The sequence below is a fragment of the Chrysochloris asiatica genome, unplaced genomic scaffold, assembly GCF_000296735.1.
Source record: "Chrysochloris asiatica unplaced genomic scaffold, ChrAsi1.0 scaffold00067, whole genome shotgun sequence".
In the NCBI taxonomy this organism is placed as follows: Eukaryota; Metazoa; Chordata; class Mammalia; order Afrosoricida; family Chrysochloridae; genus Chrysochloris; species Chrysochloris asiatica.
The window spans coordinates 260,502-269,792 of record NW_006408585.1 but is presented as its reverse complement, the minus strand read 5'-3'; the positions used below and the strand labels follow the sequence as shown (position 1 = coordinate 269,792).

At 45.1% G+C, this 9,291-nt stretch overlaps 1 pseudogene; it reads right to left on the bottom strand.

Annotated features, from left to right (window-relative positions):
* Window positions 1-925: 925 nt before the first annotated feature.
* Window positions 926-9,291, bottom strand: part of LOC102842875 — a 10,373-nt pseudogene continuing 2,007 nt past the window's right edge.

Below are 9,291 nucleotides of genomic sequence, written 5' to 3'. Positions count from 1 at the left end.
ATTTTTGCCACTGTTCTGAATTGTTTTCTTAATTGAATTTTTAGATTGTTCACTCTAGTATATAAAATATAACTGGTTTTTGTGTCTTGATCTTTTATCCTGCCACATTGCTGAAACTTATTAGTTCCATTTTGTGAGTGTGTGTGTATTCGCTGGGGTTTTCTATATATAAGATCATATTCTCTGTGAGTAGTGATTGGTGTCTTAAAAGCTTGGGAGCTGATATATAAGGGACAACTCTTGGTCTCTTCCCATCCAGAGGAAAGAAAAGTGAAGAAAGTCGAAGTCTCATGGAAGCTATTAGTCCAATGGATGAATAGACCATGTAATCTTAGCTTCCACGACCCTGAGGCTAGAGAAACTGTGATGCTCAGTTTCTACTACTGACCACTCTGAAAAGGATCACATTAGAAGGTGTTGGGTAGAATGGGGAGGGCAGTGGTGGGGCATTGGAACAAAACTCATTCATACAGAAGACCTGGTTACTGGTGGCACCCCTGAGACTATGCTCCTTAATAAACTTTCAGGCCTGGAATTGAACTCTCACTCCTGTTGTTCAATTTTTACCCAAATAATAGAATAGCACTCGGGAGGCACATACTCCTTAAAATAATCAAGCATTTGAAATCAAAGGGACTGCATTTGCCCAATGACAAAGTTCAGCAGGTAGGAAGGGTTGGAAAGAAGGAGGAAAGAGGGAGCCAGGATAGAAGTGGGATGAGCGATGTTACATTGTGGGGATTGTAATCGATGACATGAAATAAAATGTGTATCAATTGTTGAATGCAAAACTGATATGCTTTGTAAACTTTCACCCAATTCAAAATAAAAAGTAAAACAAAGAACATGATGGGAAAAAAAGAGATCATGTCATCTGTGAAGAGATATTCTCCACTCCAGACTTTTTTTTTGCATCCAAAATCTTTTAATAACAGAGCAGTGTCTGGGGTCCGTTTTTGTAGTTGCAGCTGGCCCGGAGGCCCTTGGCACGCTCAGACTTCCGACCCTTGGAGGGAACTTAGGGTTTGGTGTGGCTGTGAGACGTTTCTGGCTCCTGGCCGAAATGCCTTTATACCTCACGGCCTTGCTGGTCAGTTCTACAGCCCCTGGGGGAGTCCAGGGTCAGCTGGTCAAAGGTGAGGATCTTGCCCCCCATCCTGAGGATCCAGCTCCAGGTGTACACACCTTGACTTTGGGCACCTCCTGAACTCACACATCATCTGTGATGGTCCCCATGACCACAGCCAACTTTTTCTCCCATCCAGAAAGCTTCATCTTCTTGATCATCTGAGAAAGCAACAGGGTGGCTGGTTGGTCTGGCTCATGAGCAGCCTCTTCAGCACAACTTGGTAGACAGTGGAGTTGGTCCATCTTTTCAGAAATCTGTACTACTTGACCAACAGCCGCAGGTAGATGTCCTGGCTCTTGGGCTCCTGGTGGTGAGCCTTTCAGTCCTTGTGACTGCCTTGCTCAGCCATGTCTGGAAAGCAATTCCAGGGGTCTTGTTTTTCTTGTCTAATTGCCATGGCTAGAATTTCCAATACAATTTGAATAACAGTGCAGGCGGACATCCTTGTCATATTCCTGATTTTATGGGGAAAGTTTTATTTATTTATTTTTTTAAATGTTTTATTGTGAATTATGTGATAGATTACATGGGAGAACATTAGCTTTACATTTATCCTATCGTATATCATTTCACTGCGATGGTTACAATCCCCTCCCTCCATCATCATTGGGGCAAATATTTTATCTTTCACCATTAAATATATTGTTAGCTGTTAAGTTTTCATAGATGCTCATCAGGTTGGGGACATTCTCTCTTATTCCTAGTTTGTTGAGTGTTTTTATCAGGTTGGTTGGTTGAATTTTGCCATGTTTTTTTTTCTGTATGTTCTAAGATGATGCTGTGGTTTTTGTATCTTATAGTATTGTTGTTAAGTGCTGTTGAGTTGGTTCTGACTCACAGTCACCCTGTATAGGGTTTCTGAGGAGCAGGTGGTGAGTTTGAACCGCCAACCTTGTGGGCCAGTGCTTATTCTACGGCGCTACACCTGGACAGTGTTGTTGTTATGTGCCTCTGAGTCAGTTCTGACTCATAGCGACCCTGTATAGTGTTTCCGAGGAGGAGCTGGTGAGCTTGAGCCACCGACCTTATGGTTCAAACCGACCTTGCAATCCAGTGCATTATCCCACAGTGCCACACCAAGACTTCATCGGGTGTATAATATTGATTTTGCATGTTAAATCAATTTTGCATTCCTAGGATAATCCTTTTTAGGCTAGATCTATTTTGTTGCTACAAATCTAATTTGTAGGTAATTTTGTTGAGGATCTTCCCAAGCGATATTAGTCAGTAGTTTTCTTTTTCTTATCGTTGTTGTTGTTGTTAAGTGCCGTCGAGTTGGTTCCAACTCATGTGACCCTGTATAGGGTTTTCGAGGAGCAGCCAGCTGGTGGGTTTGAACTGCCAACCTTATGTTACCAGTCCAGTGCTTATCATACAATGCCACATCAGGATTCCTTTCTTTTCTTGTGATGTCTTTATCAGGTGTTGATGCCAGGGTAATACTGGTTTCATAGAATGAATTGGGAAGTGTTCTCTCCTCTTCTGTTTTTGGGAAGAATTTGTGAAGCATTGGTATTAATTATTCTTTAAATATTTGGTAGAATTTACTAATTACATCATCTGGGCCTGGTTTTTCTATTTAGAAGTTTTAAATTAATAATTCATTCTATTTTTGTTATAAGTCTATTCAGACTAAAAAAATTTGGGGAGCCGGGGGACAGGATCAGTTTTGGTAGTTCGTGACTGTCCAGAAATTTGTCCATTTCATCTAAAATGGTCTAATCTGTATAATCTTTTACAATGCTCCTTTTTATCGCTTTGGTGTTCTACATTGTGTGCTTACATTATGATGTATCCAAACGTAGATTCGTTTTTATTTAATTCGGTATGTGCCTTTAATCTGAGGACTAACGTCTGTCTTGAGTTCTAGAAAATTCATATACATGATCTCTGAACATACCCTATTCTCTTCTTGTGGATCCCTGCGTCTTTTAATGTTTCTGTTTTCCATCTTAACTCTCTGTATTTTTTTCAGGATGATTTCAACTCACCAAATCTCTCGTTGTTGTTACTGTTGTTAAGTGCTGTCCAATCAGTTCCTACTCATAGCAACCCTTTATAGGGTTTCCAAGGAGCAGCTGGTGAGCTTGAACTGCTGACCTTGCAATCCAGCGTATTAACTCGCAGTGCAGTAGCTGTATTTAATTTTCTGTTTGTGATATTTAAAACTCATTATCTACAAAATGAGTGTATCATTATGTATGTTGCTTCCTTTTTTTTAGTACTTTCTCAAATTGGCTTGTTCCTTTTTTATGCACACTGTCTTTTTCTCTCATTATGTTTATTATTTTATTTTTCAGTCATTTTAAACAGTCATTTCAGCTCTTTTTTTCTTTCTTTCTAATTTTCAGAGTGCCAACTTCGTCATCTTCTGACTTTCCCTTGTGGTGTGTGATTTGGTTTGAGATTTTTTAAGATACTAAACTCCATTTCAATGCTTGCAGACTTGGGTGCTTAAAATCAAGATAACCGCAAGGTTAGTGGTTCAAAGCCATCAGCCACTCCTTAGGAGAAAGATGAAGATTTCTGTTCCTGTAAAGATTTACAGACTCAGACACTGTGTGAAGGATGGTTGTGAGTCAGCATGGACTAGATGATAGTGGTTTGACTTTTTCATTTGGCAGCTATTGATGGTAATGTAGTCTGTTGGTGGTGGTGGTGTTCATCATGTACTCATGATGACGTCTGTTGTTGCTGTTGTTGTGAAGTGCCATCGAGTTGGTTCAGACCCATAGTGACCCTGCATAGGGTTTCTGAGGAGTGGTTAGTGAGCTTGAACCACCGACCTTGCAGTTCAAACGGCTTTGCATTCTGGCACATTAACCCTCAGCACCACACCAGGAGTCTACAGTACAGGAAATGTGTGAGTAGCTAAGATGAATAGAAGAAAAAATTGTTGGAATGCATTTCTCTAAAGTATATTCTCTAAAGTATAGCTGGAGTCCTGGCGTGAGTTAATACGCCCGACTGCAAGGTCTGTTTGAACTACAAGGTTGGCTGTTCAAGCTCATCAGCCACTCCTCGGAAACCCTATACAGGGTTGCTGTGAGTTGGAACTGATTCGATGGCACGTCACAACAACAACAAAGCACGTTTAGCTGTTTCATATCATATAGATCTCTGCCCAAAAGTCATCTCAAAGCTTTCTAGGCCATCCTACCTAAGGACGTCTCCATTTTCCAGTCACACTTTACTCTTTTCTCTGCTTTATCTTCTCCACAGCACTTGTCACAATCCACAAGTATTTGTTTACCTTTTGTATCCAGTCCCCAGCTGAATTGTGAACTCTGTGGAAACGTGGACAGGTCTTATTCTCTGCTACATGCCAAATACCTGGCTTTATTGTTGTTAAGGGCTGCTGAGCCGTTCCAGGTGGTATAATTACCTATGCTTATGAATGAGTTTGAATAGCCATCCCTTCAGGCAGGAAGTCACCTCAGCACGGATTCTACAGCATTCAGCTGGCCTGGGTTTGACCAGGCAGCAGAGACACTCTGTCCACAAGTTTTTTTCTGGGCACCCACCCCATCCTGTATGCTTTAGCCTTCTTCAGGACCTTGTTACATAGCTGTCAAAATCGGTAATGGGTCTTGGGGAGGAAGGGGCACAAAAAGACAGGAAGGCATAGTCCTCACCTTTGTTGTTGATAACTTTCAGCAACTCATGCAATGGAGTGAAAACGTATCATGAATGCAGGGAACTGACACACTGTCCGCAGAAGATGGAGCAGCCAAAGACAGCCTCAAAAGACGGGATTAGAAATTACCCTTAGAAATCATAGGCCCAAAGTTCTCAGACACCCCGTATCTCCTTCATCTCTAGGTCAAAAAGGCTCACAAGACCACCACACTTAATAAGTTAAATTCTGTCCCCCTGTCTACTGAGGACAGGGCAGGAGGGCAGGCGGGGAATACTTCTGCTGCCGTCCCCTCTCCCAGCACACATGCACACGGACTTCAAGGCCTGCTTGTTTTGAGGTCTCCAGGCTGGGAAGAAGCTTTAAAAAGGAGAAGTCAGGGGCCACACTTTCAGATCCATAGCAACAGTTCAAAGGTATTTGAGAATCATAGTGGGAACTAAGGGACGCCACTAGGTCCCTCAGAGTTTTTAGCAGAGGAGGAGAGACTATGTAAATAAGCATGTGTCTGTACTGGAGTCCAGAGAGCACAGGGATTTAATGCACTAGATATATACAGAGGCCCTGGACTCAGGCAGACCTAATATGAATCCTGATTTTAATCCTCATTTCTCCACTTTATTGCATCATCCCCATGATGGGTTGCAGATCAGACCGTTGTGACCTGTAGATTTTCATTGGCTGATTTTGATTGTGGAAACAGATCAACAGGTCTTTCTTCCTAGTCTTAGTCTGAAAGCCCTGCTGAAACCAACTCAACATCATAGCAAAACACACAAGTCTCCGCTGCCTGAACAGGTGGTGGGTGCTCATGGGAGCTGCATTGGCCATGAATCAAACAAACCCAGGTTTTTGTTATGGAAGCTGGGCATTCTACTTCTGAACCACCACTACCCCAGCTGTAATTAAGACTGAGTACTCACAAGACAACAGTTCAGAAGACTTGCCAGTCACGTAGCAGCTGTGCGGATGAATAGCGGTAGCTGTAAGAATGTGCCCTTGGAGAAGGACAATCCATGTACCTGTCCCTGGGTCATCTTCTGTGGTCACCTAAGTAGGAAAGTTAGGAAGTCCCACGTGATTCCATTTTGGCTTCTCTCTCTCTGAGGTAGTCCCACTGAGTTGAACTTGTTTTGAGCAAAGAGTTGCTGCTTACCAAAGGGTAAAAGTTGCCCGAGGGCATTCACATAGGGGAATGTTGAGGTGGCTTTTTTCCATTCAGTCTTTGGCCCCATCTCTTCATCACTGCGGAGGTGGTTTTGTGGAGTGAGGAATTGCTCGGGAAAGCAGGGGTTCCAGCAAACCTTGGCTTTCCCCTTTACCTAGCTGTGTGGTCTTAGGGTTGGTATGAGATGATTCCATAGACAATGTGTTTAGTACAGTGCCTGGTTTTGTTGTTGTTAAATGCCAAGTCTTCCAACTCATAGTAACCTTCTATAGGGTTTTGAAGGAGCGACTGGTGAGTTTGAACCACCAACCTTGTGGTTCAAACCGACCTTGTGGCCCAGCGCCACAACAGTGCATTGTTGTTGTTCTTAAGTGCCATCCAGTCAGATTCCAACCCATAGCGACCCTGTATAGGGTTTCCAAGGAGCAGCTGGTGAGCTTGAACCTCCTGGTCCAAGTGGATTTTGTAGTCTAGTGCATTAACCAACAGCGCCACATTGACAGTGCACGGTTGTTGTTGTTGTGATGTGCCGTGGAGTCGGTTCTGACTCATAGTGACCCTGTACAGGGTTTCCGAAGCTGTAAATCTTTATGGGAGCAAAAAGCCTCATCTTTCTCCCGTGGAGTAGCTGGTAGTTTCGAACTGCTGACCTTGCGGTTCACAGCCCGATTCGTAACCACTACGCTACCAGAGCTCTAATAAATGTTAAAGCTGTTGCCATAGAGTCAATCCCAACTCATAGTGACCATAGGGTGGAGTAGAAATGCCCCATAGAGGTTTCTAATACTGTCATTTTAATGGAAGCAGAATGACACATCTTTCTCTCTCCAAGTAGCTGGGGGGTCTGAACCACTGGTTTGACCTTTTAGTTAGCAGCTGAATGACTACCTACTACTCTGCCTATGTTCCTCCTAATACTTATTGTTGTGTTCTGTCTCTCCGGTTCCAACTCCTAGAGACCATGTATAGAGCAGCTTTGAACCACCAACCTTGCAGCTGGCAGTCTACTGTTTATACAGTACCATAGCAGGACTCCAATATATGGTAGCTGATATTGTTCCAGCCTGTTATCTTGGGATCCTCTTGTGCCTCAACTTCCTGGCCTGTAAAGTGGACTATAATACTTGATGCCTACCTGCTCTTCTCCTCCACCTTTGACTGTTGTGACAACAAAAGGGTTAACATCCTCAAGGCTTTGAGGGCCTGGATGGGGGAGGTGCCACATAAATAGAGTATTGTTGTGCTGGTGAATGATCTGGCTTTGTTCCTGTGTCTTCGGTATTTAACTTCCTGCATCTAGCTTCCCTTGTGTTTAATTGCTGGAAGTATTTGCACGTCCACAGTATTGGAGCTCACCTGTGGCTTGGCTCCTCACCCAGCTGGGACCTGTTGGGTTGGAGTGGGAAGCTGCATTTCCTCTGCTGGAGCCTTCACACCCCCAAGGAATCAGGAATGAGAGAAATGCAGAAAGTATGACCCTCACGCAGAACTGGTTCTGAATAGGATATTTATTGGAGAGTGTTTGCAGGCTGCGGGGCGCTTTAATTCCTGAGGCTGTTGGTGGCAGCCCACTCCTCTCCCCCAGTCTGTTAACTGCTCCACTGCCGAGCTAGGGGAGGATGCAGCTCTCTGGCCCAACGCAGCCCTTTTGGTGCTCGGATGGGAGCCCTTTTGAGGAAAGCGGTAGGTACCTGGCTGGGACCAGGGCAGGGGGTAAGAGTGTGACATTTCAACTCTGGGCTTGGCTCCAGGCCTTGCCAACTTGATCTACTAGCAAGTGCCCTAACAACTGTGGCCCGCTACAGGCGTTGGGGCAAAGGGCAGATTTCTCCCTTGGGGTTTCAGAAAGAGAACCTATACCAGTGTGGGTATGGGAGCAGCTATGGTTGTATCCTGCCCTGGCTTCTTCTAGTGGATTTGTTGATTGTGGTTGAGGAATAGTAAGATACTCTTGTATTCCTTTTGGGAGATTCTGCTAGGGGCTTGGGAGGGTCTTCTGATCTCTGAACATTCAGAGTTGGGTGGCTAGAGAAGAAGGCCATTCCTGGAGAGGCCCTATACACACACGCACACACTGGAAAAAAGCAGGGATAACCTCCTACGTCTTCCTGAAGCTTTCTTTCCCCAGAATCCACAGAATCAAATACGGGAGAGGAGGGCAGGTGGTATCGCCCTGGTCATCCTGACGGATACCTGGCCAGGTTGGACAGCCAGGTGGGACAGAGGGCTCAGGGGGCAGATCAAGGCACTGACTTGCCTCTTTCTTCCAACCCCGAATAAAGGCCTTTGCTTTTCCATGAGCGGGAGTCTGCCACCTGGGATGTGTTCCCCATGCTATTTGCCACCTCACCCTGGAATCTGGGCAGCTGCCGCCCCTCTTATCTGAATTCTGGTCTGTGTAGCCTCTCAGTTAAGGGAGAAAGCACCTTTCCTCCCACCTGGGAACTGGTTAGATGAGTTTCTTAGGCTTCCCTGGTAGAGGCCCCTTAGAAAGGAAGGTGAGGGATATGGGGGTGGGGACAGATGCTGTCGGGTAGAGAGGAGCCCTCTTGGGCTTTGGGGTGGGGATTCCTGAAGGGAAGTGTGTGAGGCCCCCTTATCTGAAGAGCTGACTGCCGCTGAGGATTTGTAGTTGGGTGTGAGTCTGTAAGGTCTGCCTTGGAAAATCCCCTGTCCTAAGTTCCCTGGACAGGACATCAAGCCCAAGGTCAGAGCTCAAGGCAAAGAATGGGTGTTTGTTTGAGCTCCTCACTTGTAGTGCCTGTGAAGAGGCCTGAGGGAGGGGGAGGCCAAGAAGGGCAACTGTTCCCACTTTTCTGGGGCTAGAGCCCTTCTGCATAGAATTGGGGGACGAAGTTGCATTTTAGGGACCCACCCTAAAATACAACTACTTCTGGTGTGGTGCTGTGGGTTAATGCGCCAGACTGCAAAGCCATTTGAACTGCAAGGTTGGCGGTTCAAGCTCAGCAGCTGCTCCTTGGAAACCCTATACAGGGTCACTATGGGTTGGAATGGACTCCACAGCACTTAACAACAACCCTACTGACAGCCTCTCCTTCTCAGCCCCAAGGCTTAATCAACCCCCAGGAGCAGACCCCTCTGTTCCATCCTGGTTAAGGGGAAGAAGGAAAGCATGTGGAATGGATGAAATCATTCTAAAACAGTGGTTTTCTGACTGTTCCGAAAAGATCTGGCTTCTATGGAACTGTCTTTGTTGTTGTTAGGTGCCATCAAGTCAGTACGGACTTATAGCAACCTTTATGCACAGCAGAACAAAACACTGCCCGGTCCAGGGCCAGCCTCACTACTGTTGCCACACTTGAATCCATTGATGCTGCCACTTGGCCAATACATCTT